Genomic DNA, 13,866 nt, shown 5'->3' on the forward strand with positions numbered 1-13,866 from the left:
GGATTTTCCTGAACGTGTTTTATGGGATCTAGAAGGTTCTGTTTTCCAAGTCTAACCGATCAGGGTATATTTGGAATTTCCTAATTCCTGTAGCGTGTAGACATAGCAATGGTATAACTTAGTAGCAGCGGTGTACAAAGAAAACAGATAAATCGCACCAAATCGATTATTCGACTCAAATCGGAAAAAAATCGATTGTGGCTTGGTGTTGGAAAAAAAAACAAGACCATAATTAGTTTGGTTTGATTTTAACTAAACAAAGACAAACCGAAACCAAGCCAACCCGACATTACATTTATAAAAATTTTCAAAATATTTTATACATATAAATATTTATTGTAATATAAATTATAGATATTTATTAAACTTGTTTACAGTTGTATCTTAAACGTATTATTTAAAGTTTGGATTTAACATTCTTGAATGGTCGAATAAATTTTATAGCCTATAGCGGTAGTAAGTCAAATAAAGTTCAAATTAAGATTAATGCTAATAAGGAAATTTAATTCAATACTAGGAATGACAATAGTGTTGGATATCTATTTTTTAGTTATGGATTGGTTTATAATGAAAATTCATAACATAGTTTATCCTTTTCTTTAGTGCTTAGTTGTGTAATTAATAGTACTTATTAGATATGCTTATTTTAGCATGACCTATATAGCATTTTTTGATTATGTTAATTTTTATTATGGCGTATTAATTAGTAATATTTTTTATGCGATTTTATTATCTTTGTTATTGAATATGAACTCATAACTTTAAAAATACAATGATTTCAAGGCTAATAACCTTATAAGTTGAACCCATAAAATTTAAATGGTTTTTTTTTGCCCCCCGCCAGAAACTATTTACATTCCGTAGCGAAAAAGTGTATAAAATTTATATAGCTTTTGTATATAACATACATAATGTATATATATACAAAAATATACATGATTTCGGTTATTAATTTGAAAGCGACTATACAGTGTCATGTTTCCAATTTAAATTTAAATCTCACTACTATATGTTCACTACTATATGTGGATAGTAACTTGTACTTACCTTTTAAGTGACAGTTTGCACTGAAGTTAAGCTCTAATAAAAATGAATGTGCAGGTGAAGATGCACAAGTGATGGAGTTACAGCTGAGTTAGAAAAATCAAAGTTACAATATTTACAAGCTTCACTAATTGTAACAACCACAAAGAAAATAGCTATACCAGAGCTTCTGCTAAGAAATATGAATGACTTTGCTCAAGATTTGGACTCATTAGTAGAGTGGATTTGCCAGCAATTACCTACATCAGGTTCATTGAGAAATCAAATCTATTCTTTGTTTAATTTGATTACAAAGTTGTGGGCACCATCTTTCCTTTGTTTCATTTTTTTTTCTTTTCTTTTGTCCAATCTCCGTAAATTGCCTAATTATCTTGTTAAGTTGATATGAAACAACTTTGATAATTCCAAAGCCAAGCAGTCTAGTGGTTTAAATTCTGAAAGACCAGATAATACAATAACATTAAAAAAGGACATAAGAAGGGTAATTAAGTGTACTAATGATTTGATATTTCTAATTTTCCAGCAGCAAGTTCTTGCTATAGTTTGTAATTCCCTCTTGAGTTAGAACCTGTTTGGTCAAGCATCTAGGAAGCCAAAAATACTTTAAAAAAAAAAACAAAATAAGCAATATTTTGGCAGCTTAGCCAAAGGGGTTTCTTAATATTTTTGAAATATTTCAATGATCATGTAGGCATATGAATTTTATTAAAATTAAATTCATAAAATAATTTGGATTATATTAGTCCAAATAAATATTTTGGGCTAATATAATGAAATTAATTATATAAGTCCAATATATATGGACAAAATAATTAAGTCTGATTCCATTGGGCTAGCCTATTTAATTGGGCTACAAATGATGAGCCCACTTTATTATGCCCAATATATCATCTTCCTAGAGGCCCAGTTTAGTGCCATGTGTGAATGACGTGGCACACCAAGTCAAATGGAAGAGCCAATAGGATCGTGCCATATGTCAAAATGACATGACATGCCGAGTCAAATTAAATGGCCAATGAAACTGCGCCACATGTGCAAGTGACATGTTCTGTCCTTGTCACACTTCAATTTGATTGGTCGGAAAGAGTTTGGAGGTCCGGAGTAGATTTAGGCTTGAATTGGCGAAATTGAAATTTTGGCGTTTTCCGGTTGATAAGGGAGATTTTGATATAGGGGTCAGAATGAAATTCCGAAAGTTGAAGTAGGTCCGTTGTGTCATTTGTGACGTGTGTGCAAAATTTCAGGTCATTCGGACGAGGTTTGATAGACCTTTTGATTGATATCGGAATTCGGAAGTTTTTGGAGTTCTTAGGCTTCAATCCGTGGTTGATTTGATATTTTGATGTTGTTTTGAGTGTTCCAAAGGTTGGAACAAGTTTGAATGATGATATGGGATATGTTGGCATGTTTTCTTGGGGTCCCGAGGGCCTCAGGTGAGTTTCGGGTGGTTAAACGGATCATGTTCATGTTTGAAAAGTTGCAGATTATTCCTTCAGTTCTATTGCAGGTATTTCTTCTTCGCGATCGCGTGAGGAGGCTCGCGATTGCGTAGAGCATTTGTAGGGGCAATCCAGGTTGTTCTTTGTGTTCGCGTAATTGGAGCTACGATCGCGTGAGTTGTTCAAGTAATGAATCGCGAATGCGTGGGTTAGGTCGCGTTCGTGTAAGGTTAAGTGGACCAGAGGTTGGCCATGCGTTTGTTCATCGCGAACGCAGTCCCTGGTCCGCGATCACGTAGTTATAAGGCTCCTGTGCATCGCGTTCACATGGGAAGCGACGCGTTTGCATAGAGTAAATTTTTTAGTCAGCGATGTTTGTGCTTCGCGATCGCGATGGATTTCCCGCGATCGCGATTAAGGAATTTAAATCACTGGGCAGAATGTTTAAAAGGCAATTTTCGCGATGTTTGGCCATAGTTCACCATTTTTGAGTCGGTTTTGGAGCTTCTTGAGGAAGATTGAAGAGGGAATCAAAGGGAAACACTTGGAGGTAAGATTTATAGACTTATAGCCTGTTTGGCCAAGCTGGAGAAATCAGCTTATTTTGAGAAGTGCTTTTAAAAAAAGTACTTTTGGAGAGAATCAGTTTGTGTTTGGCTAATCAGTTTGAAAAGCACTTTTGAGAAATAATTTGTGTTTGGCCAAGCTTTTTAGAAAGTGCTTTTAAGTGTCAAATTACAAATAAAGACATGAATAAATTTACTTAATAATTAATATTATAAGTAAATAAATAATATCAAATTTTGTTATACATGCAATAATTAAAAAAAATTCATTTTATTTAAGTAAAATATGAAAATAAAATTAAAAAGTACTTAATTCTTTTAATATAAGTTAAATATATTAAAATTCCTTCAACAAATATAAAAGCATTCACCCCTAAAGACACTATATATTAGAAAGTTTCCTAAAAATAAGAAGAAATATTTATAAATTAATATCCTAAGTATTAGGTTTAAGGGTTATTTTGGTATATACTATATTTTGTTAAGGGTATTTTAGGTAAGAAGAAAAGCCAAAACTGCTTCTGCTTCTGCTTTTGGAAAGAAACTACTTTTTTCTGCTTCTCTGAAACTGCTTCTGCTTCTTCCCAAAAGCACTTGGCCAAACACCTCAAATTAGGAAAAAAAGTGCTTTTGGGAAAAAAGCACTTTTTTTGTCTTGAGAAGCTTGGCCAAACAGGTTATTAAAACTCGATCCTTTTGTGATTTCTACCAACTTAAACATGAAATTTGGGGGATTTGAAGCACAAATTTGGGGAGTTAGGGCTTGGAAATTGGAGACCTTAATCTAGGGATTTGAGAGATCATTTGTGGCCGGATTTTGGTATTCTTGGTGTGTATGAACTCGTGGAAGGATGAGGATTCCAATGATGTGACTTTTATCGAATTTCGAGAGTGGGCCGGGGGTCGGGTTGGACCAATTTCAGGATTTTTGGTATAATTTGATTATTTTCGCATGGGCTTCGTTCCCTTAGCATATTGATGTTGTAATTCTGATTTTGGATAGATTCGATGTGAGTTGAGGCCGAGGCGAGAGGCAAGGGCATTGCAGAGTAGTATTTCATCCGGTTTGAGGTAAGTCACCATTGTAAATCTGGACCTGAGGGTATTAAACCCCCGTATTTAGTATTGTTTTGATAAATAAGGTGGCGCACATACTCGGTGACGAGCGTGTGGGCATGCATCGGTAGGGATTTGTGACTTGGTCCGTCCCGTAGCGACTATTAAGCCGCGTATTTGATTTGATATCTTATGATATCCCGTATTTTAGAGTTTGATACTATATTGGGTTGTACGCCATGTTTGGGGCCTTGTGTCGACCTGTTTAGACCCTTAGGGGTATTTTTACTACATTTTCTCACTCTATTTGTTTGAAAGCATATCCTCAGTCATGTTTTACCTGTTTGTTGTTTAAATCCAGTTTCATCACTCTACTTCTTAATATATGAAAACTGTTTGGGCTGAGTTCCCTGATTTTCACTGATATGCCCAAGTGGCTGTGAGGTTAATGACTGAGAGAGGTTGAGGACTTAATGGTGAGGATTTTATATATATATATATATATATATATATATATATATATATATATATATATATATATATATATATATTATGGATCGGGCTGCACGCCACAACGATATATATATATATTGGATCGGGCTGCGCGTTGCAGCGATATGACTCTTGGGCTATAGGAGCCCCTCCGAAGTCTGTACACCCCCAATGAGTGTAGTCGACTATAAACTATAGATCGGGCTGCACGCCGCAACGGTTATTATAATTATTATTAGTATGAGATATTATGGAGCCGGAGTGCTGAGTGTGAGTACTGTTTGACGAGAGCTGAGTCACAAGTGACTGAGAGGCTTGCCCGAGGGGCTATATTTATGAGTGATACCTAGCCCAAGGGGCTTGTTTATGACTTTTGTTGTTTTCACTCTTCTTTTATACTGAGCCTCTGTTGAAAAGTGATGAATAAGTGATTTCAAAGTATTCTAATCGAAACTGAATTTTTACGAGATAACTGACTATGGCACTATTGGTTTTGACTTGATATTTCCGTTGAAAACTCTTATATGGTTTTAAATTGCTCATCACTGCACTCAGACCTTATTTACTTTAGTTACTTACCGAGTTGGCATACTCACGTTACTCCATGTACCTTGTGTGCAGTTCTAGGTGCCTGAGCAGCAGAGTGAGAGCTTCCAGCACTCTCAGAGCTTTACCGGAGATTGCAAGGTAGCTGCACGACGTTCGCAGCCCTGCATTCCTCCTTCCTATCTTAGTATTCTGCTATTTCAGACGTATGATGTATTATTCAGTCAGTTTGAGTTGTATTTAGAGGGTCTTGACTAGTGGTACCAGATTGTTGGGCTGTGTTGGTATTCTGTACTAGCTTTTCCGCATATTCTGTTTTACTCATCTATTTCATATGACTAATTTGAGACTTATCCGATACTAGAAAATGATTTTTATAAAAGATTTCGTTGTGATAAATATTTGGTTGGCTTGCCTAGTACTGTGATAGGCGCCATCACGACCGAGGTATTTGGGGTCGTGACAATGAACCACAAAGGTTGTCATTATGACGAAGACGAAGAAATTGTAGGTTGTTCATATCATGTTACTTCACAAGGCGAGAATGGTATTTCGTCTCTAATAAAGGATGATGAGACATTGGAGGACATATTACCATGTTATCATATATCCTTCAATGATGGGGACACTCAAGAAGATGAAGATGCAAAGGATGCTCTGCCTGAATTTGAAGAAGGGGTAAAACCAACAGTGGACACTTTGAAAGAAGTGAACCTTGACTCTGAAGAAGAACTAAGGCCCACTTATCTAAGTGCTTTATTAGCAGCCGATGAATAAAGAAATCATATGGAGTTACTTAAGGAGTTTAAGGATGTCTTTGCTTGCAGTTACAAAGATATGCCTGGCTTGGACCCTAAAGTAGCAGTCCATCACCTTGCAGTCAAGAATGATGCTCGTCCTATTAAGAAAGCTCAAAGGTGCTTTAGGCTAGACTTGGTTCCATTGATTGATAGTGAAGTTAACAAACTCATTAAAGCTGGCTTTATTCGTGAAGTTAAATACCCAACATGAGTCTCAAGTATTGTCCCTGTAAGGAAGAAGAATGGCTAGATTCGGGTGTGTATTGACTCCAGGATCTCAACAATGCGTATCCCAAAGATAAAATCTCCCTTCCTATTCCAGAGCTGATGATCGATGCTACTACTGGTTATGAGTCAATGTCTTTCATGGACGGTTCGTCTGGCTATACCAAATTCGCATGGCACCAAAGGATGAAGAGCTTACTACATTCCGTACCCCAAGGGTATTTATTGCTACAAAGTAATACCTTTTGGCTTGAAGAACGCTGGTGCTACTTACCAAAGGGCTATGCACAATATCTTTGATGACCTTTTCCACAAGAATGTTGAATTCTATGTGGACAACATGGTAGTAAAATCAAGAAAGATGGGCGACCACTTGAAAGACTTGATAATGGTGTTTGGATTGCTCCAAAGGTACCAACTTAGGATGAATCCATTGAAATGCGCCTTTGGAGTTACTTCTGGAAAGTTCCTTGGTTTCATTGTCCAATACCGAGGGATCGAAATTGATCAAGCAAAAGTGAATGCTATTTTGAAAATGCCCGAGCCTTACGATATTCATGAATTGAAAAGTCTGCAAGGAAAGCTAGCATATCTTAGGAGATTCATCTTAAACCTAGATGGGAGGTGCCAACCATTTAGTAGCCTCATGAAAAAAGGCGTTCCTTTCGTGTGGGACCAAGCTTGTAGCAAAGCCTTTGAAAGAGTCAAAACTTATTGGATGAAGCCTCCGGTTTTGGCAGCCCATATACCTGGAAAGCCGTTGATACTATATATTTTAGCAGAAGAAAGGTCTGTTGGAGTGTTGTTGGCCCAAGAAAATAGTGAAGGGAAAGAAAACTCCCTTTACTACTTGAGCAAATTGATGACACCAAATGAGCTGAATTATTTGCCAAACAAAAAGTTATGTTTGGCACTAGTCTTCTCAATCCAAAAGTTAAAGCACTACTTTCAAGCTCATGTCATTCATCTTGTTTCTAATGTAAATCCTATCAAGTTCGTGATGTCAAAACCTGTCCTTAGTGATCGACTAGCAAGGTGGTAACTCCAGTTTCAACAATTTGAAATTGTGTACATCCCTCAAAAGGCTATAAAAGGACAAGCGCTAGCAAACTTCTTGGAAGATCACCCTATATCTGATGATTGGGAGATAAGTGACGAACTACCTGATGAGGACGCAATGGTCTTTGAATTTCAACCTCTATGGAAGATGTACTTTGATGGTGCTGCACATCGCAGAGGAGCTGGTGCTGGCATAGTATTTGTCACTTCTCAAGGTGAAGTTTTACCCTACTCTTTTACGTTGAAGCAACTCTACTCTAACAACATTGCTGAGTATCAAGCATTAATATTTGGGTTTAAAATGGCTGTCGAAATGAAGCGGTTGCAATTGCAAGTCTTTGGTGACTTTCAGTTAGTGATCAACCAGATATTAGGTAGTTATGAGGTCAAGAAGCCTAAACTCCGCCCATATCATGATTATACTAAAAACTTAATGGGGTAGGTCGGTGACGTGACTATTTAATATGTGCCTAGGAAAGAAAATAAGAAGGCTGATGCTTTTAGCTTCCCTAGCTTCATCATACTTTCTTGATCAAGCGCAAGTTACTATCTGTCAAAATGGGTAATACCGCCACCAAATGAGGGTGAAAATGAAGAAAATGGACTCGAGCATCTTGTCACTGATTCCGAAGCTGAGAAGGAAGAATGGTAACAATCCATTATTGATTACTTGAGCTACAGGATACTTCTAGAAAATCCGAGGAGAATGATTGAAATCCACCGTCGTGCACCTCGCTTCCTTTACTACAAAAATACCCTATATAGAATATCATTCTAGGGAGTACTCTTGTGATTCTTAGGGGAAGATGAAGCACTCTAAGCTTTCCAAGAAGCGCATTCTGGGTATGTGGATCACATTAGTCTGGATAAAAGCTCCGCTTCTATATAAAAAGGATGAGATATTATTGGCCAACGATGGTAAAAGATTGCTTGGACTACGCTCAAAGATGCAAGGCTTGCGAATTCCATGCAAATTTTATTCATCAACCTCCCGAAGTGTTGCACCCTACTATTGCATCCTGGCCGTTTGACGCTTGGGGATTGGATGTTGTTGGACCACTACCAAAGTCCTCTGGTGGGGAACCTATACATCTTGGCTGCAACTGATTACTTCTCAAAATGGGCTGAAGTTGTTGCTCTTAAGGAGGTAAAGAAGGAAAATATTGCAAGTTTCATCCGAATAAACATTATCTATCGCTATGGCATTCCTCGTTACATAATATGGATAATGGAAAGTCATTCAACAATAGATTGATGAACAAAATTCGTGTACTCTTTGGCTTCACGCAACGTAACTCTTCTATGTATAATGCTGCCGCCAATGGTCTAGCCGAGGCATTCAACAAGACTCTATGCAACTAGTTAAAGAAAGTCGTCTTCAAATTTCAATGAGATTATCATAACCGTATGGAAGAAGCTCAGGGGCATATAGGACAACTCACCGCATGCCAACACAAGCGACCCCTTATTCACATGTCTATGGAGTTGAAGCTATTTTTCCACTCGAGCGTCAAATACCTTCATTATGATTAGATATTCAAGAAGGGATCACTGATGAAGAAAATGCTCGACTTCGATTGGCAGAGTTGGAGGCTCTTGATGAGAAAAGGTTGGAAGCTCAACAAAGTCTTGAATGTTATCAAGCTCGATTGTCTCGCGCCTTCAATAAAAGAGTTCGCCCAAGATCCTTTCAAGTAGGAGATCAAGTCCTTGCCATAAGAAGACCCATTATTACTTCCCATAAACCTGTAGGGAAGTTCACTTCAAAATAGGATGGGCCATATGTCGTGCAAGAAGCTTATTCAAGTGGGGCTTACAAGCTTGTTGATGCAGATGGCATGAGAATCGGCCCTATCAATGGCAAATTTTTGAAGAAGTATTATCCTTGAAGTAATGACGCTCCTTAGTGAAAGAGCATAAACTGCATGTTACTCCTGGCCCGCAAGAGTATAAAACATGTACGTCCCAAAAAAAAGTCCACTAGGTTGAAAACCTCAAAAGAGGTAGCCTAGGCAAAAGTTAGGATGTAAAAAAAATGTCCACTATGTTGAAAACCTCAAAAGAGGTGGCCTATGCAAAAGTTAGGACATATAAAAAAACTCACGCATTCTGAACTACGGTATGACTTGATCCTCTTCACCGAGGTACGTAGGCAGCTTAGAATTTCATTCTAAGTTCAGTCGCATAAGTTAAAAAGATACATAATTCCCCAATTGCTGTCTAAATGAAGTATGATGGAAGTACATTCAACTAACACATAAAAATTGGGCTAAAATATCATTCTTTTGTTGAACTTTAGATCTCATATGACTTATAGGGGGCACAATCCTCCATGGTAAACCTGTGTCTTCAATGGGGCGATTATAGTCTTTTAGAGGCTACCAAGTATTTGCACTGAAATTCAGGGATTCACTATGTCTTCACATTCGCCAAATCTTTAAATTCGTTGATCTTCAAGTTCGCTGCTCTTCAAGTTGAAATATTTGAGCCCTCAAAATCTTCAAGTCTGTCAGCCTTCAAGTTGAAGTCCTCAAATTAGCTGATCTTCAAGTTGAAATATTTAAGCCCTCCAAGTCTTCACGTTGAAGTCCACAAGTCCGTCGGCCTTCAAGTTGAAGTCCTCAAATTTGCCAATCTTCAAGTTGAATTGTTTAAGACCTCCAAGTCTTCAAGTCGAAGTCTTCAAGTTTGCTGATTTTTCAAGTTGAAGTCTAAAAGTCCACTACTCTTTAGGTTGAAGCGTCAAAGTTCGCTGAATCTTCAAGTCCATCAAATCTTCAAGTTTGTCGGTCTTCAAAGTCCGTCAAATCTTCAAAGTGTGCAAAATGTTCAAGTCGATGTTGTCAAGTCCACCAAGTCTTTAAGGTGAAGCTTTCTAGTCTTCCAATCTTAATGTGGACATTTAAATCCCTTTGCACCTTAAGTTGGCCTCGTCGTGGGTTTGTCCTTAAAAGGAACTATAACTTTTCAATCTTAAGGTGGACATTTAAATCCCTTTGCACCTTAAGTTGGCCTCGTCGTGGTTTGTCCTTAAAATGAACTATAACTTTCCAATCTTAAGGTAGACATTCAAGTCCCTTTGCACATTAAGTTGGCCTCTTCGTTGGTTTATCCTTAAAAGGAACTATAATTTTCCAATCTTAAGGTGGACGATTAAGTTCCTTTGCACCTTAAGTTGGCCTCTTTATGAATTTGTCCTTCTATATATTGCCATGATTTTTCCTCCCATATGACGTTGAGAATTTGTCCATCTATTTATTACCATGGAATTGTACATTGATACGTTGTATGAACCTTTGCACCCTGAAATTGCCTTCGGTTTTTGGGCAGGGATGAATATCCATCTCTTCACCCTATGAGAGTAATCTCTCCGATATTCGGGCCACTTTGAGAGTAATATCTTTGATATTTGGGCCACCTTGAGAGTAATCTCTCCGATAGTCGGGCCACATTGAGAGTAATCTCTCCGATAGCCGGTCCACATTGAGAGTAATCTCTCCGATAGTCGGGCCACATTGAGAGTAATCTCTCCGATAGCCGGTCCACATTGAGAGTAATCTCTCCGATAGTCGGGCCATCTTGAGAGTAATATCTCTGATAGTCGGGCCACCTTGAGAGTAATCTCTCCGATAGTCGGGCCACCTTGAGAGTAATCTCTCCGATATTCAGGCCACCTTGAGAGTAATCTCTCCGATATTCGGGCAGAGATGAGTACCCATCCCTTCACACCCTAAGATTGTCGTCTTCATGCATGGATCATCTCTTAACCAAAAAGATATCATTCTCATTTGACCTACAAAAATAAATTACAAAGAAATAAAATCACAAGAAGAAAAGAAGAAATTACCTTTTCGTTAATTCTTCCAAGTTGTTAAAAATAAACTCAAAATGATTTGCAAACGTTGAGATTGGTGCTAATTGAACGAAGAGTATACAAGCTTATATAGATCTTCGGAGGCAGGTATGGAGGACAAATTTCCGATATGGGATGATCACTATAATTTGTCCCCTAATTGAATTAAGTCAACCAGTTGCGGTGACACAAGTTTCTCGATGTCCAAAGCCGATATTATTGCTGTATAATCCAATTATAATTGGAAACAAAGTACAAAGGGAATTGTCAACTGAAATGAAGTGTGTACAAGGAGATTACGTGGATAAAGTAAGATTGCAATATCTAAACTAATGTTTAGTTATTACAGGTGGAGGCAACATTTTCTAGTTAAAGAAAATGCAATTCTTAGTACCAAAGTTTAACAATGACGTAGCACCAAATATTTCAACAAATATGGAGTTATTTTTTCATGTCTTGCACTCGAAACTGATGTTGCCTTAAAGCGCTGATAGTTCTCTATTTTAAGGAATACATTGCATAGATTACTATTAATCTCAAAAGCATCTAATTAATACTTGAAGTCTAGTCTTTAAAAAAAAGAAGCTTAAATACTCCGACAAGTCTTGAAGTAGGGGGCATTTATAGGCATATGAATTTTATTAAAATTACATTCATAAAATAATTTGGATTATATTAGTCCAAATAAATATTTTGGGATAAAAATAATGGAATTAATTATATAAGTTCAATATATATGGACTAAATAATTAATTCTGATTCCATTGGGCTAGCCCATTTAATTGGGCTACAAATGATGAGCCCGCCTCATTAGGCCCAAGATATCTTCTTCCTAGAGGTCCAGTTTGGTGCCACGCGTGAAATGACGTGGCACACCAAGTCAAACGGAAGAGCCTATAGGATCGTGCTATATTATTACGATTGTACACTCATATTATTTGAAATCAAATACTACGATTGTTGCAATATTTTTCGGTCTTGATTTTAAATTCTCGACTCAATTTATTGTCTACAGATCCTTCTATATTGGTAAATATGCTACTTCTTCGTTGTGTTTTTCGCAACGGATTGTTATACACAATTATAAGCGGCAAGATGAACAAGGGTTTGTTGGAGAAGTTTAGGCTTTCTTTAGGATAATTATGCCACTAAAAGGCAACTGTAAAACAAGGATCTTAAATGTTAAGATCCAGTTTCTCCTCTAGCCTGTGATGGCGCTCAACGCCGCTGTTAGGAAAGTCAATGGTGAACTAACCATGTCATTGTTCTTTTTTTTTTTTTAATTTAAAAATAGTTGATTTTTAAATATTAGATAAGTAAGAGATGAGAGATTTAACAAAATAAGTGTAAATAATTTTAAGAACAAATGTGACGAAATAAATACTCAAAAGTCATCAAATGTCTACTAGCATATTTTTTAAGACCTGGTATCACAAGTGTATGAGCTATTAGTATAATATACAAAACTCTAAACTACTATTTGAAATAGAGTAGACAGAAAGTAAATACAAAAGAGAGAGAGAGAGAGAGAGAGAGAGAGAGAGAGAGAGACTCCATGTGCTGCAGAACGGGCTTGAAAAACAGCTCACCACTAAGTCTCTGGGTACCAAGGATGCGCGCCAGGACGACTACCAGATGCAGGTGCCTCAAAACCCGCACAATTAGTGCAGAAGTGTAGCGTCAGTACATAAATAACATGTACCCAATAAGTATTCAGTCTAACCTCGAAGAAGCAGTGACGAGGGGTCGATACCAGCACTTACTATGGGCCAACAATTAAAATACTGAAAATTCTAAATAAACATGGATTATGTAAACAATAATAATAACTCAATAACAAACAATGAATAAATAATTCTTCCAATAATAGTAAATTTCCAAGTCAATTTCTGTGATTAAATAATTATACCCTCTCGAGCCATAAAAGAATATCAATTATACTTAGACTCCGAGTATTAGCACACATGATTTATGCCGAGGTCGTACTGCCCGATCACAATAATATACTATGTGCACTGTCGAGGGTCGAACGGCACGAACCATAGATGCATCTATTAACCTGCTGAGGCGAATGGCCCGCTCCCATGAAAATAGATAAGTTTACCTCGCTCGCGGAAATTTCTCAAAGTTTTTAAATATTCCTCAATTATTTCCCGAAAATAAGAAATCTAACTTGGATGTTTCAACTTTAAAAATCTCTAGTCTCAGCTCTATTTGAGATAACTAATATGCATAACAAACATGACATTACAATTAAAGCATGATGTAAACCTAAGACTACCCGAACATCTCATGGAATATAGCCACACACAAACTCTCGTCACTTAGTGCGTACGTAGATCCCCACGCAAGTAATTTTAAACAAAAAGTATACCTAAGGGGTGAGTTTCCTCTTGCAAGGTTAGACAAGAGACTTACATCGTTCTCAAGATAAATTTCGGTCCATAGGTACGCTCTAAATCCTCAACTTGGTGCCAAACAACCCGAAACTAGCCAAATATTATATAAATAAGTCAATATATACTCAAAAGTTCATAATCTAGATATTAGAGTAATTACCGAACCTAAATTGGAAGATTCCTAAAATTCACCCATGGGCCCACGTTCCTAGATTCCGGAATTTTTCGAAGAATAATGTTACCCATAACCTTATGAATTCAAATATATCATTTTCACCCAATTCCATAATCATTTTCGTGGTTAAATTACATTTTTATCAAAACCTAGATTTTTCAACTAAACCCATAATTTTCACAATTTTTATGTTAAAATCTATCCATAATATA

The sequence above is a fragment of the Nicotiana tabacum genome, chromosome 8 (assembly GCF_000715075.1).
Source record: "Nicotiana tabacum cultivar K326 chromosome 8, ASM71507v2, whole genome shotgun sequence".
Classification (NCBI taxonomy): domain Eukaryota; kingdom Viridiplantae; phylum Streptophyta; class Magnoliopsida; order Solanales; family Solanaceae; genus Nicotiana; species Nicotiana tabacum.